This window comes from Rhinopithecus roxellana, chromosome 3 (genome assembly GCF_007565055.1).
Source record: "Rhinopithecus roxellana isolate Shanxi Qingling chromosome 3, ASM756505v1, whole genome shotgun sequence".
NCBI classification, from domain to species: Eukaryota; Metazoa; Chordata; class Mammalia; order Primates; family Cercopithecidae; genus Rhinopithecus; species Rhinopithecus roxellana.
Genome location: NC_044551.1, coordinates 26664911 through 26686826, shown reverse-complemented (window position 1 = coordinate 26686826; position 21916 = coordinate 26664911). Strand labels below are relative to the sequence as shown.

Here is a 21916-nt window from a genome sequence, read left to right as displayed (position 1 = left end):
CTGTGCGCATAATCTATCAAAAAATTACTCAGTATCCATCTCTGTCTTTCCTATATTTTATTTGCTCTCTGGCTTATTTGTAGGAATCTTCATAAAATGTCAGGAAATTTTATACAATTTTACTTCACATAATTCATTATTGAAGGTTAAATTAGTTATAGAGAAGACATATATTTCTTTTAAAAAATTTTTATGGAATTTTGTTTTAATGGAATGATAAACATTTCAAATTTCCTCAGAATAACCAAATAAACATTCTTTTTCTTCCACTATTAAAAAAAACTATAAAAAAATGGATAAATTTTTCCATGTCTAAAACAAGAAACTTAAAACAGCAAGACAATGCAATTATGATTGACACAGGTTGTGAGGAAAATTTTAAAGCTAATTCCATGTCATTTGGTTTTTACATAATATTTTAAAAAATCATTATAAAAAGAATAAAAACAGAAATGAAACATTACCAACAATAACAACCTTTTATATGGTAAAAACTATTTTTACATGCTAAGAGTACACAAAAAGGCCCTAGATGACTGTAATATCCTAAATCATTAAAAAACAATCTGACAACTTTCAGTCAAATCAAATATACATATCTCACTGTCCTCTTCCATTACCTACCAGAAAAACAAACAGGTCCAATATTTCGCATGGCCACCAAAAATCATTAATTATAGTTTGTTCTCATGCTCTATTTGAATAGTTCAAAATGCCTGATTTATATTTGATTATGCTCTAAACAAGTGCAATATCCTATTTATCTTCCTTGTACTTGATTTTACATCAGATATGCACATAAGACATACAGATGACTAAAAATAGCAAATGACACAATTGACTTCACTGTACAAGCCAAGTCAAATGTTAGTACATAGGCAACAAGAACCAACACTTATATAAAATAAGATGATCAATCACTGGATAAAGACTTCCTAAAAACTGATAAAAGGTCATGAGCATCAGGTTTCCCCGCTATTGAACACAGAAAAGTTCAAGAGGTGTAAACAATTATGAATACCTATTATAAAATCATTTAGCACACTCAGGAGGCAATACAGTGGCCAAGAGATAACACATGATTTAGAGTAAGCAGTGTCTTTCAGATAAAAAAGGGAGAAATATAAGAGAAAAGCAATTTGCTTTCTATAAAGAATCACCTAGGATTTTTGCTGTTCTTGAAAGTTCAGGTAAACAGGGTTTTCCAAATACTTTTAATTACCCTGATCACAGCCAGTGTGCTAAAAGTCATGTACAACATACAATTAATTTCTGAAATAAAAATTCATGGTGATAAAACCATACCCTTGGAAAACCTGTAGCAAAATATTAATTTTATATCTGTTATGGATTTTACATTTGAAAAGAGAAACCCCAAATTTTGTGATTTTGGACAGAAACGTCATATATATTGAGACACAAAATTGAGTGGTTGCAGTAGGTAGATAAAGTAGTTGTTGTTTTAAGAATTGAAAATGGAAGTGGTTTGTATTATCCCATTACTACAAATTGGTGGAAATGGAACACCACCTCATGTTCCTGGCTAGTGTCTGAAGTCTCATAATCCATCTATGTCATGTTTCCCGGGTAGCATGTGGTGATAGCAGTTCACGACGAGAGATTGTGGATGCTGACTATCCTTTTCTCCTGAAGCTTTCAGAGTCCATTCTATAACATGTGTACAAGTAGTACATAACACAAGTCTGTGAACATATTTACTTTAAATAATTCCACTGTTTTACAAAGAATCTTGGCTCTAGTCATAACCTTTAGTGTATTAAAATCAGAGCAATTTCTAGTTCGCTGTATAGTATGTATGCAAAAAACAAAGTCATAAATCTTAGTATGGACTACAGGTATAGCAAGTTAAGAGGTATTTATAAACTGATACCAATAAAAGAGAGAAATGTGGGCAAAGCAATAATCTTGAAGTGAGAAGGAGAGTGACAGAACCAAAGACCACATGTAAAATGTTTACTTCTTCATCACCTTTCTTACTCACAGATTACATAGAGGAATATTCATTAATCATAGTGATGAATTAGTTTGGTCCATAGGAGCAAGCCATGAGTCTCTAAACTCACAATACAGAATTCAAATTTTTCCTATTCTTCCCCAACCCCTTGTCCCCATCATTCCTATACGCAAAGCTCAGAATATCACATGGCCATTCTCTATGAATCAGTAGGTTCAAAGATTTCCCACTTCATGTATGAAAACATAAGGAGTTACAAAATTTAGGAAAAGAACTGTGTCCTTACAGAAAGTAAGGATGTATAAGATAATTAAGAAAAATTTGTAACATGGGAAAATGGCATAGTGGATAAATGCTGAAGAATATCAAATACTTTTAAAGTAGCTCATGAATGTCAAGCACAATTAAGATTACTAAACCCTAAGGAGAGATCTGTCTTAACAAGAGAGAATAAAGGAATCAAAAGACATGCTAGTCTCCCCTTCAGGGAATCACAGAACAATCACGTACATTTTTTGGAGCCCTACATCATCATTCTCTACAAGATAAGTCCATATGAAAAAGTTCTCCAAAAAAAGTCTTAGGTTCATTTAAATATACTTTAATTTATTCTGAATTGCCTACCCTCAGTTTATTTTCCTGCTTTTATGTTTTGGCAGGGGTCTGAAGAGAATTTTTTTTTTTTTTTAAACCAACATTGCTACCATTGTAAATTCTTGAGTAACAGCTGTTGAATACATATATATAAACTCTTTTGGAATACAGAAAAAGGGCCAGAAAACCTGCTCCAAAGTATCCTAAGCATCCAGAGTTATTTTTGATAATAATGTAACTTTATGCTCACTTGCTTTTGATAATGTTCTAAAATGCACCTGAAACATCTGATGAAATATGAAAAGCAACAGAAAGGTTACTTTGGTAAGCTAGACAGGATTTTTTTTCAAAGATGAGAAGGCATTACTTATTTTCAGTGGAGGGAAAATCTGTCTGCTTAGCAATAGATTCCTAATCATATGATTTATGTGAAGGGTAAAGGTTAATGAATTAAGCTGTGTAAGCTTCAAAACTATCAAAGGAATTCAAAAGAGCCTTGAATTATGGAAAACAATGGCCCATTCTACATACATACCAAATTTTTATGTTTTTTTGTCTCCTACTCAAAAGCTAGAACATGGCATTAGTGACAATTGAAAAGAACTAATGAGGAAATATGACTACATCGCTTGCAATAGGAGTGTCCTAGGAGACCTTGTTACTGTTTGTGATGTGCTTTAAACCCAAAAGAAGCTAATTGGAGCTGCCAGACACTGGTTTGCAAATCCTCACTTTAAAGGACAGCCTCAATCACCTCAGAGGTGTGAAAAGAAATGTCCCTATTAGAGATGCATTAGTATGTGGCTTGGTGAATTTCTAAATAAACTTTAGGATGTTTTTTCCTAAGTCACTTTTATATTTGAATAATAGATATATCTTTAAGTGAAACACAAATGCAACAAGACAAAAACAACCCCACAGATCTAAAACAAAGAACTATGAAGAGGGCCAGAAAGTAATTGGCAAATAAGTGCATCTGGGAGCTAGGTATATTTAGGTTGAATAAACATGTGGATCAAAACTCAGAACTTCTGAAACAAATCATAAAAGTGATCTATTTGGGGTTTCAGAAACAGAATCTCATTTTCATCATTTCTTGAAAGTAAGCAAGCCAAGAATCCAACCTATGTTACATAGATTGTAAGTGGGTAGGGGCTTAAGTAGCTACAACACACACACATACACATACACACCCAACACATGAAAGGAGTAAAAAGTGTTTACGAGATCTAAAGAGAGTAACAAGAGAGCAAACAGTCCAATTCCACGCTGCAGAAGCTCATCCTGACTAATTCATACATGGGTCATTTAAATGATAGCAGAGGTCACCAAAACACAATTGGGTATCTTACAGAAAGAATAATGATATCTGATTGATTTTTCTAAAGCTCTAAATGAAGTTTTACTGAAGAATAATCCAATCCCAGTGCAGTAAATGAATGGGTATAATTTATAGGTTTACTCTGTCTTCAGAAAATGCACAATATAAAAGATTTCTATGCACAAAAGAGATAAATTTACAAGTAAACTTTTACAAGATGAGTCAATTCGAGAATCTATTAATACACTCCATCTTAGTCAAAAGGCCAAGAAGCAATCAAGAATCTACTAATAGTATGTTTCCCCTTAATACATTTGAATACAATTTCATTTATGAGTCTTATATTTATATACTTTTTCTAAGTAATAGGACACCTTAACCTTGCAGAAATGGCATGAAATAGTTTTTTTTTAATCTTCAAGTTAAACAGCTGTACATAAATGACAAACACAAGATTATTTCCGGAACATGGCAGATGGTATCAAGGTGATACGTTAAATCCACTTTGTATTCTGCAGTATACTTTTTTTGTAAACGCTCTTGTATTCAATCCTATTGACAACACAATACCAAATATACACCTAAGTCAATTTTTCATGTAAACTTCTAAAGACGTGCTCATAGAAAAGATGTTTACTACAAGAAAAATTCTTTTTTAAAGGTTGACTTGCAATTAAAATGTGAGAGCATTTGCTCAAAGCACATTCTTAATATACTACAGGGGCAAAGACTAGGAGTGACATGCAAAATGTCACCAGCTCCACCAGTTAACAACAATTATCTTGGGACACTCATTAAGTTCTCACTACCAAATGTTATTCTCTAGAAAGCCAGTATCTGATTAGTGTGGCTGAGATTAATTTAAGCTCTTGCTGCTTAAACAATAGCAAGCCGATGCCCATTTTGTCACACTGAGAGGTAATGGAAGACTACAAAATTAGAATAGTAGTGTTTTGTTATTTATGTTTTAATGAGGCACACCACAAGAGGTGGCCTACAAACTGAAATGTTACTGTAACTTCAGTTCTATGGGTTTGCATCTTTGCCAACAGAGGGTGTTACACCTTTAAGGAAAATGAGGCAGAGCAGATGTCATTTGCTGATTCTTTCTGGACCACTCTCTCCTTGAGTGTCTATGACATTAAATAGGTTTTCTCATTGGAGAACAGGATTTAGCACTGAAAAAGTAATATACCAACAAAATAATATTTTTCATATATTTAGGAATGGCCATCACAAACCTGCTGTTATGAAAATACGTTTTTCTTCATTTATATAGTAAAATATGTTTAAATTTAATTTGAGTGTTTCTTAGAATACTTTAAACATGTATTTTAGATAAAATAATGCCTGCAATATTTTAAAATGCACATTTTCTTTAAGATACTAAGAAACAAGATGATTAAAGGTTTTTCAGAGGGGTGGGTACAGAAATTGAACTAACAAACTTGCAAGAAACTTGGCTCTAGGTTTAATATTTCAGATTTATTTAACCAAAAGTCTTGTTTTTTAATTTTAGCCATTGTTCCATCCTTTACCATAACTAACTAAACCTTATGTAACAGGTTAACATTTTCTAAGTATTCCTCAGAATATGCAAGAAGCAGAAAAAACATGCTAAGTTTTATTAATTCATTTAATTAAAAAATGTTTCATTGAGTGTAAACTATGTTTTAGAAATACTAAAAGATATAATCAAAAGCCACATTATTATAAAATGAGGAACATAATACTTACAACCTTGATGGATCAAATACTGTTTATTGTTTGTGGCTGTAGTTGATATTGATGTTCATACCCAGGAGCAGCAAAGTCCTATTACTATCTCTATAACTACTAAAATCAACTGAAGGTAAGCATTTCCTTTAGTCCTATAAAGAAAATATTTCAGGACTAAAGGAAACAATAGAAAAAAAAGGAAGAAAAAAATTAAAGGCAAGCTTTCCTAATTCACCAGTTTATTCATTCTTCAGTAGAAACACATGTCGTTAGTTACTTTGAATAGGTAAATGCTAAGACACCTCCTTCATCTTTTAAGGTGTTTCAGTTTCCATCAATTTATAATCTGTAACTCTAAGGGAATCCAGATACTGTACAATTTTGATATAGCTAAGACTGGTGCTATCTTTATGGTGTTCTGGCATATTTTAATACAGATAGCAGAGAGAAGATTTTGTCACCCTACATGTAACAAAGATTTACCATGTGGAAACAAAAGCTCAGGACCCTAGAAAAGCAGAAATACTAAACATTTAAAACTACAATCTAGGTTAATGAACTGTAATTCTTTAGAGACCACACTTGTCCTGAAATAAAAGTCAGGCAAAATTCTGCAAGCTCCAAACTGATGCCCACCACAAAAACATTAATAGTGAAACTAGAAATATTGTAAAGAGATTTGACAGGCCTCCAAATAGCTAAAAAGGATACTGTGAAACTTAGGTGAAATATTAAACATATAATTGATTATAATCTCTCTGCCCAGCCTGTTCCCTTTATCTTAACTGCTGCAAGTATTGATATGAAAGTTTCAATTCAACAGACCATGTATTTTAAGCTCACTTTTAATTTAAAATGGCTAAGACTAAATTATTTTAGTGGAATATAAAAGCACTCAGAAGATGAGATTTCAGGCATCATTCATGAAAGAGTTAAGCACTTCCTCACCAGAAGACAGTCACAACTCTGCTTTGTAGTGACTAATTGCCTCTTTAACCCCTGTGCTCTGGGAGTTGGCCTGTGCTTCAATACTAGTTTTGTGATATAGCCAAAGACTGATGTTCAACATAGACCTCCCATGACCTGTGTAGCCAAGGAGGCAGCTCAGACAAGATGCTGACAAAAGGTTTCCTTCTCATTCGGGAAGGCACAGAATCTTTTTTTGGATAAGCCAAATTCTCAGAAGACTATAAAACACAGGAGGTAAAGATAATTTATAAAAGTTAAAAGAATGGTTTCTCACTTGAGCTAAGAATGATTCTAAGCATCCCAATGTATCACTCGAAATTTTGTTCAAAAATGGTTTCAGTAATATGAAAAAAAAAGTTTAGTTCTCTTAAATGCAATGAAGAGGGTCCCTAATTTGATGTCTTTGAAAGCTTATAATTAGATAGCTATAATCAAATACAGAGGAAAGCAGGTCAACATCTTCATTCCAAATGTTTCCCGTATGCTTTAAACATTTGTAACCAGGAAGCCTGCACACTGTCATTAATTTTTAAGCCTGGCAACTTCCGGTCTGATCAAAAACTAACAAAAAAATTTACAGGAGATTTTATGTAGAGATTATATAAAACTAATTAATCCTGCAATTGGGATGGCAGAACAGGATAGTCATGCTTTCTTGTTGTTTTCTAAAAGGGAAGGGATGAGGAAGGAGTTGTAGATTAGGGAGCAGGAAAAGTATAGGCAGTGGGAACAACTAACCCACATACTCATTCAGAAATAAGATAGGAGAAGAATCACATAAGCTTGAGGAAGGCAGGGACCTACATAAATTTGACATTATTGATGCTTAGCCAGATTGTACTCTGAATCCTTTGAGTCTCAAGGATCATCATATAAAACATGCTTCCAAAGCTCTGGGACTGCCATTGCTTTACTCTCATTTTTCCCATATAATTTGCACATTAATGTTCACTTCAGAGGCAAATCATCTTTGCTGTAACATTTATAAGAAAGAGGCAGCAGGTCATGTTAAGTTGTTTTGGTGGACTGTGTTTACGCAGAGAGATAACTTTTTACTTAAAAAATAATTGTTTTTATTTATAGAAATATGTGGACTATATTTAAAAAAGAATGTGACAATAAAGGGCATCAACCAATAATTCTCTACAAAAAATATGTAGTTTATTTTTTTAATCCAAAAAAAAGGATGATAGTTGATTTCAATTTTTTTTTTTAACCTGAAGGACAGAGAAACAAAGTCTTCCACATTTCCTTTTTAATGTTCAAGTAAATGCTATAGGATTAGATTTCAAGATTCCAGAAGAGGCTATTGAATCTTACTTAGTTTCTCTGGCTATCAGGCCATTTCAGTGGTTCCTAACATTAAGAAGTCCATTTGTCTGTAAAATAAATATACTTCTAGAGGTTTCTTTCTAAACTGTTTATCTAATAATGCAAAGACTTGGTTGTAAATAAGTTATAACCAAAGGACTATGTAGTATATATGTACATGTATGTACATACATTTATGAAGAGAACTCTTAACAAATATATTTTTTCCTTATCCATATTGTCACTAAATCAGCAAATACACAGTTGTTGTGTATACACTAAAAAAAATAATTTAGCAGCCTAACCTCTGAAATACCATAATCACAAAAATCCAGGTTGCTTTGCATGGACTAGTCACCAGTCTATTCCCTCTGAAGAGAAACACATCTCTTTGTTCATAGGGAGAGTGGTGGAAAGCTAATGAAACCAGTGTGTAAGACTGATAGAGACCACAGGGAGGAAGTTACCCATGTTCTCCTTGAAGAAAGTTGCAAAAGCAAGACAGTATGTAAACACAGAGAAAGGAGAAGGCACATTTCACTATTTGTTTCAGACAGTGGATACCTCTGTGGGAACATCATGTCTGATAGACAGCAGAAACAACCAACATTCCCAATCCAGTACTCAGATTTACATTATTTTAAAGGATAAACCAAAATGAACAGTGCATCTCTCTGGCATATTTTGAAATGATCTACCATTAATTAATACAGTTACTGTTCTGTCTGCATAATCAACAAACCATTTAGCAAAATAGAGTAACAGTATTAAAATTTCTGCTCTACACAAAAAGCACTCCCTTTAAGTACCCAACTAAATAAAGGAATAATATTCTGGCATTCTGCGAAAGAAAGATTGAGAGTTCGGGAGAAATAGTTTATTATTTTCAAAAGTCATTAGTGGAATAAGGAAGGAGAGCAATGGCAGGTGTTTGAAAGAGATGGCAGGTAGATGTGCCTGGAGTCAGTTGGCCAGTTTTGTGTTTCTATAGGCCATGAGGGTATCATGAATTCTGTCCTGGTAATGATAGAATTTTATACAAAAAAAATAAAGTTAGAGCATAAATTCATTTTTTGGAGATCTTTTATTGAAAGGTAAGCACAGACAGGGTCATTAGATTCACAATACTATTAGGCCATTTGGCAACATTTGGGGAATGTGAAAAGTAAGAGCAATTCAATGACACATCACACTCTGAAAAAGGTGACAAATTATAAAAGGTAACAGCATAAGTAAGTTAGTGAATGTGGATACATACTCAAGGAAGCATTAGTTGAGTTAGTGATTTAAGTTTGTGGAGAGAACATTGTAATGGGGAAAAAGAAGAGAAATAATACATTAATATATTGCACAATTACCAAGGAGCCCAAATTTATTTTAGCTGTTTACTTATATTTAGCTGTATTCCATTAGAAATTCATATAAAACTATAAAAGAAATATTTGAGAAAGGCAAGGAGGATAAAAAATAGGTAGAAAAATATTAAAGTCTGGGATATATCCATCCTGAAGGCATTCATATAATTCAGGCCTGGAAAGCCTCCAACAAGTGGGATAAAATTTCAAGCGTTCAAAGAACCAAAGAAAGAGGGAAGAATGGTAATTTATGCATAATATCATAGGACTTTAAAAAATCAGATGTTCAAAAGAAGCTACAGAAAGGCTAGATATGCTTGAGGCATTTCTGGTGGAAGGCTGAAGTTTTAAGAAAGTTTAAAATATTTTGTATCCATTGAGAAAATTTCCTCCCACTTCTTAATAGCATTGTAAACTTAATCCATGAGAAATTGGTCTCTCAAAAAAAAAAGTTTAAAAAATCAAAATGTATTATTGTACATGGTTAGTAACATAATACAGTAATAAAACAGAGATGATATTTCACTATACCTGTATTTTACTAAATTTTAACACTTCAGGTAGAAAATCAATTGGTTATAGATGATGGAAATGCATCTGCAATGCTGACTGCCAAAATTCTGTGTGTGTGTGTGTTTAGGACATGGTACTGAAGTTGGGAACTAAATTCAACTTCTCTAAGTCTCTTCTATAAAATGGAAATTATAATATTTACCTCCAAGGATTTTGTGAAGGTTACATTTCGTAACATTTGCAAAGACACTTTTAGTCGTTTAACAAACATTTGCTAACATCTACTTTGTCATTAATTATTTGGATACAAAGACAGATAAAACAAATCTCTTCCCAAAGGGAATTCGCAATCTTGTCAACTTTAAATATCCTCCACATAAATAAGGCAGGGTTATTTAGAACAAAATAGTATTTCCTAAAGTACATTTCTCAGAAAACTAGCACTCTGTGGTGCTTTAATATTTGACATATGCAAGAAACAGTAAGTTTATGTTAAATCAATCCATTTTTTTAATTTAGTAAAAATACAAATGCAAAGTACATAGAGCAGCACCTAGCATATAGTAAGCAATTAAATGTTATTTATCATTATTTAAGCCCTAGCATGGAACCTAGCTCACTTAAAAACTACCTGTAGTAGGCTGAACGGTGGCTCCCAAAGACATCGGGTCCTAATTCACAGAGCCAATAAATGTTACCTTCCATGGAAAAAGTGTCTGCAGGTATGATTTTGAGATGGGGAGATTTTATCTTGGATTATCTGGGTGGGCTGTAAATGCAATCACTAGTATACTTACAAGAGAGAGGCAAATGAAGATTTGACACTGACAGAATAGAGAAGGCAATATTACTACAGAAACAGAGATGAGGGTGATGTGGCCACAAGCCAAGGAATTCCTGTAGCTATCAGAAGCTGGAAAGACAAGGAATGGATTCTTCCATAAAACCTCCAGACAGAGGATGACACCCTGATATTGGCCCAGAGAAACTAGTTTTGGACTTCTGTCCGCCACAATTGTGGGAGAATACATATTAATTGTTTTTAAACTACAAGGTTGAGGTAATTTTTTTTACAGTCACAGGAAACTAATACAGTGTTTAAGAATGATATTAAATTAATCACTGGATTACACATGTAACACCAAGGAATTTGATTTATAAATGTAACATGCTAATGGCAATTAAGATGATGTGATTGGATGGAACAAATTTTAAGTTGTGACAAAGACAAAAAAAGAAAACCTATACTTAAAGAATGCTACCATATCTTCAGTCTAATTAGAATAAATTCCAAAAGGTATGTATTTGAAACTTGAAACTTTTTTAGAATAAAGACCCCTTTTCCTCTGATATTATGGAAAATTTCAAGCAAAAATGTTGACAGAATTGTGCAGTTAAAAAACCATTATCCATCACTTAGATTCTATTAACATTTTGCTACATCTGCTTTATCTCAGATGTATCCATCTATCTCTTTATTTATCCCTGTATTCATCCATCAATTTATCTTATTTTTTATGCATTTCAAAGTGCAGACATTGATACATTTCACTCTTAAACACTTTAGCATACACATCATAAACGACAGATGAATGTTTGTTAATGGTTATTTTTTAAGTACATTTTACTCACTGTCAAATTTGTGATTTGGGCACAAATCTTAAAAGCAATTGGTTTTGACAAATGCTTATACATGTCTACCTTGAACCCCTAACAAGATCTAGAGTATTCCTAATACCTCCCGGTGCCTTCACATCCAAAGCTCATTCCCACTCACAAATGCAACTACTGTTGTAGATGTTTTTGTTACTTTGTTTCATTTTACAATAGCCTAGTTTTATCCATTTTCTTTTGTGAGTAAAAACCTAAAAGTGAAATTGCAGAGTCACAGAGTATTAGTAGTACCCACGTAGTAGGTGCGCAGTTAGTTTTATAAGAAACTGCCAAATCTTCTTCCAAAGTTGTTATATCATTTTACACTCCTACCAACACTTATGAAACTTTTAGTTGCTCCACACCCTCAACAACATAGATGTTATCAGGCTTTCAAATGGAGATGGAGTCTTGCTCTGTCGCCCGGGCTGGAGTGCAGTGGCCAGACCTCAGCTCACTGCAAGCTCCGTCTCCTGGGTTTACGCCATTCTCCTGCCTCAGCCTCCGAAGTAGCTGGGACTACAGGCGCCCGCCACCTCGCCCGGCTAGTTTTTTGTATTTTTAGTAGAGACAGGGGTTTCACCATGTTAGCCAGGATGGTCTCGATCTCCTGACCTCGTGATCCACCCGTCTGGGCCTCCCAAAGTGCTGGGATTACAGGCTTGAGCCACCGCGCCCGGCCCAGGCTTTCAAATTTTAGACATTCTGGTGAGTTCATAAAGACCAGTTCAACATTAAAAAATTTAAAGATCCTGTAATAACAATTCTACTTTTTAAATATTTTCATTAAGGAAATACACAATGACAAAAAGTAACTAGAAATCGGGTAATATTTTTAAAGTCATTCATATACTTCCAGAATTTTGAAAAAGTGTACAGGACATAAAAACACACATATGTCATATAATTTATGCATTTTACAGGCAATACTTGTTGTAAACCCTATGCAATAGCTTTCTGGTCCCAGATAACATTTCACATGCTAGTTCTTTGGGATATTTTCATGGTTAATTCTACATGTTTCACCACCTTTATTCCAAGCAACCTACATATCTAACAATGACCAGATAACTTCAGGACAGAAACCTTAAGTCATTGCATGTAGCCCTCAATATTATATTACATGCAGTTCTCCACTTTATCTCTCATGAGTTGAATTGGAAGTTGGGAACCAATTTTAAAATCAGCCCCAAACTCTCATGCTCTGTTAGCATCGGGCTTTTCATTTAAGGTTTCTACTCTAACTGAATATTTGATGGAAGACCTTACATAATGTTGTAACTTAAAAGGTACACTGCTTATCCTATCACCAAAAGAATTCTTAAAATTGTGTTGCCAGAAACTGGATTAGGACTCTGGCATTAGCCAGCAAATAGTAAAGCTAGATACCATGTACCTCCCAGCAGTTTTCTTCAAATCACTGAAAATAAAAAAGGAATTTCTTTTCTTTTACTATTTCTAATTAATACTTAAGTAAATTGCTCAATTTTAAGAAACATGCAGTTATTGATTTTCATAGCTACGTATACTGAATATGAAATAAAATTCTTCACTGAAACATGCTAAAACCTTAGAAGTTTTTAAATGAACATAAAGATGCTTTGTACTACTAGAGAGACAAACTGCATTATTTTTCATAAGATTAACGTTTTAAAAATGGAAACCACTGAGAAATAACTGTAAAGTTAAAAACTGTATCAAAGCTTTTAAAAGTCATTGTACACTGTTACACTATTCAATTATGCCATATAACTTTCAGAACATTCAACCTAATTCTTTTTAAAGTAAACTTACTATCAACCTCAAGGTTTTCATTTATTGACATGAAGGGTAATTTATCTTCTTTCATTGTTCTTTACAACGTTTGACATTTCTAAGCAATGAAAGACCATTCATAGGAACCCTTCCCCTAATAAACATTATATAATTTTTTTCTACTAATGATCTAATACAGAAAGCCATGGAAAGTGACTCCAAATTACTCAATTGTTTTCAAATTCAAAGTAATTGATCTCTCAGTGTGTAGTTATGTACCTTTATAGTTACATATCTTTATAAATAGTTATGTTTATGCCTTTCCTCTAAGAACAATGATTAGAATCACTATCTACAAATAATTTGCAAAGGAGAATAAATGCATACCTATTGCAAAAATTAATACAGGACCCAAATCTGAGTTAAAAAATCTCTCATAATAGCTAGCATAACAAATGCGAAACATTAATTACAAAGAGACATTCAGAACTATGTGGGAGAGGAAGAATTTTTTTGTTTGTTTTTTTCTTTTTTGAGACGGAGTTTCACTCTTGTCGCCCAGACTGGAGTGCAATGGGGCGATCTTGGCTCACTGCAACTTCTGCCTCCCGGGTTCAAGCGATTCTCCTGCCTCAGCCTCCTGAGTAGCTGGGCTTACAAGCATGCGCCACCACGCCCGGCTGTTGCATTTTTAGTAGAGATGGAGTTTCTCCATGTTGGTCAGGCTGGTCTCGAACTCTTGACCTCAGGTGATCTGCCTGCCTCAGCCTCCCAAAGTGCTAGGATTACAGGCGTGAGCCACCGGCGCCCAGCAAGGAGAGGAAGAATTTTTACATGGCCAGCCAGCTTTTTATTCACACAAATGCAGTACCACCATATTTACCTTTGAGCCTTGCTTCCAACGCTCATGCCCAGCCACCTCAAGTTTAGAGTTCAGCCAAACACCTAAAGCACTCTTCCCTTGAAATCTGAGATATTACTGCCTGATCCAAGCCAGATAAAGGTGTGGAGAGGCCATGAAGACCTGGGAAAAAAAATATGGCTCCTTTTCCTTCTGTAGTTTTGTGAAAAATAACAATGAAAATACTAAATTGTAAAATTAATGAAAGGAAAACCAAAGTCTAAATTTTTCAGATTGTTTATGCACTCTTGTCATACTGATACACTAAGGCTGTGTCTGGTATGCCTAACAATAATCCAGGAGAAAGAATGAGTTTGTAGAAACTGACTGCTGACCGTACTGGCACCAGTCTACTTTCCTGTTTTATGGATTGAGGTGACTGTGCCAGTTTTTTGTTGCTGTTCAAATGTTGGCCCCCATCTATTATTTTCAATGTAACTTGAAACTCTGGATATTGACTTCTGGTTCATATATTCTTCATAACTATAACTATGTCTGTGGATCTACTGGACATATTTACTACAAAGATGGTTTCTCAAAACAATAAACCTTTCATACACTTAGATTCCATGAGAGTCACGAGGAAGCATCTCAGGCATATTTTGCGTGGCTGAGTTAGGGTGTTAAATAAACATCTGAATATGGATACCTTTAGATCAGATGTGCACTCTCCAGCTGGCACAGTCCTGAGCATTCCCTAATGTTACATTTGATGTACTTTCTACATTTACATTCTGTATCTGGCCCTTACAGAAATTTAAGTTTGCAACCCCTACGAATACCATATACATTGTCTCCACATGAATCTGAAACCCATAATTCAGACCGAAGCACTTGTCTTTTCTCAGAGCCACCATTGCTCCTAACCCCTAGTTTCCCTTCGTTCTGTTGTGACCACTGTATGAAGTATGTCATCATTGCTGACCCAACTTCCTCCAGTTCTGGCCTGACCTGTCCAGCAACCATTCATCACATACCCACTGGCAGCAGGGCTCATGCTTATCTTGGATGAGATACTCAAAACAGGTTTGTTGAATGAATGAGGGAAGTATTGGTGCATAGTAATAAGGCAAGTCATGCTGTTATATACTTAGCATTTGAGTAATTTTTGTTATTCAGAATACCACTTTTGTTAAGAATATTTCAACAAAGTAGTGCATTATTTTTAGGCATGAAGACTGGTTTACTTATAGTGAGGAAGAGAAACACCTAGGCAAAATTTATCTAATAAAAGGGATAAAAAGCATGTAGTAACAAAACAAAGGGACTTAAAAGGAGAAAAAGTTGCATATGTAGATCCCTAGGATTTAAAATATAAATAATAAGGTAAGAATATGTAATGAAACATAAAGTAGCTTCTGCTGAATTTCTCTCAGTAAACATATCTCCTATGCTAGATAAAACAAAACGATCGAGAAGACACCATGATATTTATTTTATAGTAAGCAAAAGAGCAACAAAAGTTATAATAATTTTTGACAATATTATGTGTATTGAAAATTATAAAATGCCATTAATTTCAAGAAACTCACTTTACACTTCTTGATACTGGAAAAGAAACATTTACCTAAGGGAGGCAAATTTACTTTCCATGAAAATTTCCACTGTAAGACAAGGAAAATATCACAATTTGTCAATGTGAGAGTAAACACCATAGTAAGACACTATGGGTTTTACCAGCTATTATTTTCAACGAAGGTAGATGAGGTAAACAATAGAGTTTAAAAGTACATTTTATTAAACATATATACTCTTTAACATTTATTTACTTACAGAATTAAGACAACATGTTTACTTGAAGTACCTGGAACACACCTAACTCTTTTTAGTTTAATTCAGAAGTGGCAGTAGCTTTAACAGGCAGAATGACAGGGTGCTCTGGCCATAGACTCAGCAGTCTGAGTTCCCAGGACCAAATCCAGACTTGAAGACCTCAGCAAGCTAGTGTCTCATGTTCCTTATTTTTACAGTGGGGGCAATATGATCTACCTCAAAGGGTTTTTGTAAGAACTAAAATAAATGCTATATGTAAAGAGTTTAGAAGAGTGCCTTGGATACATTGGTGCATGTCTTAGTTATTATTACTTGAATTAAATTTTCCCTTATCTCTAGACATTATGTGCCTCCTGATTTCATAAAACAAGACATATCCCCACACTGTCTATGCAGTATCTTGCCCCAAAATAAAAAACCGGAATTGAAGCAAGCCTCTACTTTACCTATCAATTCACAAGAAATGTAAGGGAAGCAGGCAAGCAGCAAAACATGGAATGGCACCATAAGAAGACGATTAGCTAAATACAGAATGAGATAAATTTTGAAGGACAAATGATTCATGTTCTTCAACAAATAAATGACATGCAAAAGAAGGTAAGGGGATGTTAGTTATTTAAAAAACCTAAGAGATGTATCAACCAAATGAAACACTTGACCTAACTTGGATCCTAATTTGAATAAATAAGCTGAAAAGGGCATTTTTGAGACAGAAAAAATTTAACATAGGTTCCATATTACATAATATTAAGAAATTATTATTACATTGGCTAGTTGTAATAATAGTACTGTATATGTATATTTTTTAAAAAAACTCATCTGATAGAGATAACTGAAGCATTTATACATGATAATTTTTCTGAGATTTATGCTAAAATACTCAAAAAACCCCCCAAAGTTTAGGGGATCAGAAGATGAAATATCAATGGCAAAATGTTAGCAACTGTGTTTGGGTGATGGGTACACAAAGTTTCATTATATGATTCTATATTTATGTGTTTGAAACTTTCCACAATGAATGTGAAATTTCACAAATTCATTATCTTGTGGATTTAACATTTGTTTGCCCTTAAATTTGTTTATATGCCTATCATATTTGTTACTTTACTTGAGCAATTTAATTAAATGATATATTATAATGAATAAATAAATATGAACATAAAAGAGAGATAATTATTTCTATAAAACTACATTGAATGCATATATGGGATAAAGGCAATTCACAAAAACTATGCTTTTGAATTAGGTGTGAGATAATTGTAAAAATTTAGAGAATGTGGAAGTTGATAAAATTTAAAAGGTTTCTACACTTAAATTGCTTCACAAGTATCTTAGTGATAACCTCACCGTGATATACTGAAAACTGGAAATCCTTGATGATGCACTCAGGGTGTGGTTTATATTAGAAAGAAAACATGGAATTCCCAACAGTACACTTAGATGCAGATAAAATGTCTCAGGTCTAAGTAGAAGACTAGTGAATAAATGGACATTTAAATAATTTTTAAAGATACAAATGTTTAAAAATATTTTATTTTACAATCTTCCTCTTGCTTTACCTCTTTAAATGAACAAATACTAATTTCCACCAGGGCAGAAAAGAGGGCCTTCTACTGCATTACAGGTTTTTGTTCTTTATTTATTTATTTATTGTTTTATTATTATACTTTAAGTTCTAGGGTACATGTGCATAACGTGCAGGTTTGTTACATATGTATACTTGTGCCATGTTGGTGTGCTGCACCCATCAACTCGTCAGCACCCATCAATTCATCATTTATATCAGGTATAACTCCCAATGCAATCCCTCCCCCCTACCCCCTCCCCACGATAGGCCCCAGTGTGTGATGTTCCCCTTCCTGAGTCCAAGTCATCTCATTGTTCAGTTCCCACCAATGAGTGAGAACATGCGGTGTTTGGTTTGCTGTTCTTGTGATAGTTTGCTAAGAATGATGGTTTCCAGCTGCATCCATGTCCCTACAAAGGATGCAAACTCATCCTTTATTATGGCTGCATAGTATTCCACGGTGTACATGTGCCACATTTTCTTAATCCAGTCTGTCACTGATGGACATTTGGGTTGATTCCAAGTCTTTGCTATTGTGAATAGTGCCGCAATAAACATACCTGTGCATGTGTCTTTATAGCAGCATGATTTATAATCCTTTGGGTATATACCCAGTAATGGGTTGGCTGGGTCATATGGTACATCTAGTTCTAGATCCTTGAGGAATTGCCATACTCTTTTCCATAATGGTTGAACTAGTTTACAATCCCACCAACTGTGTAAAAGTGTTCCTATTTCTCCACATCGTCTCCAGCACCTGTTGTTTTCTGACTTTTTAATGATTGCCATTCTAAATGGTGTGAGATGGTATCTCATTGTGGTTTTGATTTGCATTTTTCTCATGGCCAGTGATGATGAGCATTTTTTCATGTGTCTGTTGGCTGTATGAATGTCCTCTTTTGAGAAACGTCTGTTCATATCCTTTGCCCACTTTTTGATGGGGTTGTTTTTTTCTTGTAAATTTGTTTGAGTTCTTTGTAGGTTCTGGATATCAGCCCTTTGTCAGATAGGTAGATTGCAAAAATTTTCTCCCATTCTGTAGGTTGCTTGTTCACTCTGATGGTAGTTTCTTTTGCGGTGCAGAAGCTCTTTAGTTTAATGAGATCCCATTTGTCAATTTTGGCTTTTGTTGCCGTTGCTTGTGGTGTTTTAGACATGAAGTCCTTGCCCATGCCTATGTCCTGAATGGTACTACCTAGGTTTTCTTCTAGGGTTTTTATGGTATTAGGTCTAACATTTAAGTCTCTAATCCATCTTGAATTAATTTTCATATAAGGAGTAAGGAAAGGATCCAGTTTCAGCTTTCTACTTACGGCTAGCCAATTTTCCCAGCACCATTTCTTAAATAGGGAATCCTTTCCCCATTTCTTGTTTCTCTCAGGTTTGTCAAAGATCAGATGGCTGTAGTTGTGTGGTATTATTTCCGAGGACTCTGTTCTGTTCCATTGGTCTATATCTCTGTTTTGGAACCAGTACCATGCTGTTTTGGTTACTGTAGCCTTGTAGTATAGTTTGAAGTCAGGTAGCGTGATGCCTCCAGCTTTGTTCTTTTGACTTAGGATTGTCTTGGCAATGCGGGCTCTTTTTTGGTTCCATATGAACTTTAAAGCAGTTTTTTCCAATTCTGTGAAGAAACTCATTGGTAGCTTGATGGAGATGGCATTGAATCTATAAATAACCTTGGGCAGTATGGCCATTTTCACGATATTGATTCTTCCTATCCATGAGCATGGTATGTTCTTCCATTTGTTAGTGTCCTCTTTGATTTCACTGAGCAGTGGTTTGTAGTTCTCCTTGAAGAGGTCCTTTACATCCCTTGTAAGTTGGATTCCTAGGTATTTTATTCTCTTTGAAGCAATTGTGAATGGAAGTTCATTCATGATTTGGCTCTCTCTGTTTGTCTGTTACTGGTGTATAAGAATGCTTGTGATTTTTGCACATAAATTTTGTATCCTGAGACTTTGCTGAAGTTGCTTATCAGCTTAAGGAGATTCTGGGCTGAGACAATGGGGTTTTCTAAATATACAATCATGTCATCTGCAAACAGGGACAATTCGACTTCTTCTTTTCCTAACTGAATACCCTTGATTTCTTTCTCTTGCCTGATTGCCCTAGACAGAACTTCCAACACTATGTTGAATAGGAGTGGTGAGAGAGGGAATCCCTGTCTTGTGCCAGTTTTCAAAGGGAATTTTTCCAGTTTTTGCCCATTCAATATGATATTGGCTGTGGGTTTGTCATAAATAGCTCTCATTATTTTGAGGTACGTTCCATCAATACCGAATTTATTGAGTAGTTTTAGCATGAAGGGCTGCTGAATTTTGTAAAAAGCCTTTTCTGCATCTATTGAGATAATCATGTGGTTCTTGTCTTTGGTTCTGTTTATATGCTGGATTACGTTTATTGATTTGCGAATGTTGAACCAGCCTTGCATCCCAGGGATGAAGCCCACTTGATCATGGTGGATAAGCTTTTTGATGTGCTGTTGAATCCAGTTGGTCAGTATTTTATTGAGGATTTTTGCATCGATGTTCATCAGGGATATTGGTCTAAAATTCTCCTTTTTTGTTGTGTCTCTGCCAGGCTTTGGTATCAGGATGATGTTGGCCTCATAAAATGAGTTAGGGAGGATTCCCTCTTTTTCTATTGATTGGAATAGTTTCAGAAGGAATGGTACCAGCTCCTCCTTGTACCTCTGGTAGAATTCAGCTGTGAATCCATCTGGTCCTGGACTTTTTTTGGTTGGTAGGCTATTAATTATTGCCCCAATTTCAGAGCCTGCTATTGGTCTATTTAGGGAATCAACTTCTTCCTGGTTTAGTCTTGGAAGAGTGTAAGTGTCCAGGAAATTATCCATTTCTTCTAGATTTTCTAGTTGATTTGCGTAGAGGTGTTAATAGTATTCTCTGATGGTAGCTTGTATTTCTGTGGGGTCGATGGTGATATCCCCTTTATCATTTTTTATTGCGTCTATTTGATTCTTCTCTCTTTTCTTCTTTATTAGTCTTGCTAGCGGTCTGTCAATTTTGTTGATCTTTTCAAAAAACCAACTCCTGGATTCATTGATTTTTTGGAGAGTTTTTTGTGTCTCTATCTCCTTCAGTTCTGCTCTGATCTTAGTTATTTCTTGCCTTCTGCTAACTTTTGAATGTGTTTGCTCTTGCCTCTCTAGTTCTTTTAATTGTGATGTTAGAGTGTCAATTTTAGATCTTTCCAGCTTCTCTTGTGGGCACTTAGTGCTATAAATTTCCCTCTATACACTGCTTTAAATGTGTCCCAGAGATTCTGATATGTTGTATCTTTGTTCTCATTGGTTTCAAAGAACATCTTTATTTCTGCCTTCATTTCGTTATGTACCCAGTAGTCATCCAGGAGCAGGTTGTCCAGTTTCCATGTAGTTGAGCGGTTTTGATTGAGTTTCTTAGTCCTGAGTTCTAGTTTGATTGCACTGTGGTCTGAGAGACAGTTTGTTATAATTTCTGTTCTTTTACATTTGCTGAGGAGTGCTTTACTTCGAATTATGTGGTCAATTTTGGAATAAGTGCGATGTGGTGCTGAGAAGAATGTATATTCTGTTGATTTGGGGTGGAGAGTTCTATAGATGTGTATTAGGTCCGCTTGGTGCAGAGATGGTTCAATTCCTGGATATCCTTGTTAACTTTCTGTCTCGTTGATCTGCCTAATGTTGACAGCGGAGTGTTGAAGTCTCCCATTATTATTGTAAGGGAGTCTAAGTCTCTTTGTAAGTCTCTAAGGACTTGCTTTATGAATTTGGGTGCTCCTGTATTGGGTGCATATATATTTAGGATAGTTAGCTCTTCCTGTTGAATTGATCCATTTACCATTATGTAATGGCCTTCTTTTTCTCTTTTGATCTTTGATGGTTTAAAGTCTGTTTTATCAGAGACTAGGATTGCAACCCCTGCTTTTTTTTGTTCTCCATTTGCTTGGTAGATCTTCGTCCATCCCTTTATTTTGAGCCTATGTGAGATGGGTCTCCTGAATACAGCAGACTGATGGGTCTTGACTGTTTATCCAATTTGCCAGTCTGTGTCTTTTAATTGGACCATTTAGTCCATTTACATTTAAGGTTAATATTGTTATGTGTGAACTTGTTCCTGCCATTATGATATTAACTGGTTATTTTGCTCATTAGTTGATGCAGTTTCTTCCTAGCCTCGATGGTCTTTACATTTTGGCATGTTTTTGCAATGGCTGGTACCGGTTGTTCCTTTCCATGTTTAGGGCTTCCTTCAGGGTCTCTTGTAAGGCAGGCCTGGTGGTGACAAAATCTCTAAGCATTTGCTTATCTGTAAAGGATTTTATTTCTCCTTCACCGATGAAACTTAGTTTGGCTGGATATGAAATTCTGGGTTTAAAATTCTTTTCTTTAAGAATGTTGAATATTGGTCCCCACTCTCTTCTGGCTTGTAGAGTTTCTGCCGAGAGATCTGCTGTTAGTCTGATGGGCTTCCCTTTGTGGGTAACTCGACCTTTCTCTCTGGCTGCC

The 21916-nt window shown here is 34.8% G+C and overlaps 1 protein-coding gene across 3 annotated transcripts in view; it reads right to left on the bottom strand.

Annotated features, from left to right (window-relative positions):
* Nucleotides 1-21916, bottom strand: part of FBXL17 (F-box and leucine rich repeat protein 17) — a 555353-nt gene that overhangs the window by 164999 nt on the left and 368438 nt on the right. The gene's annotated exons all lie outside the window — the stretch shown is intronic.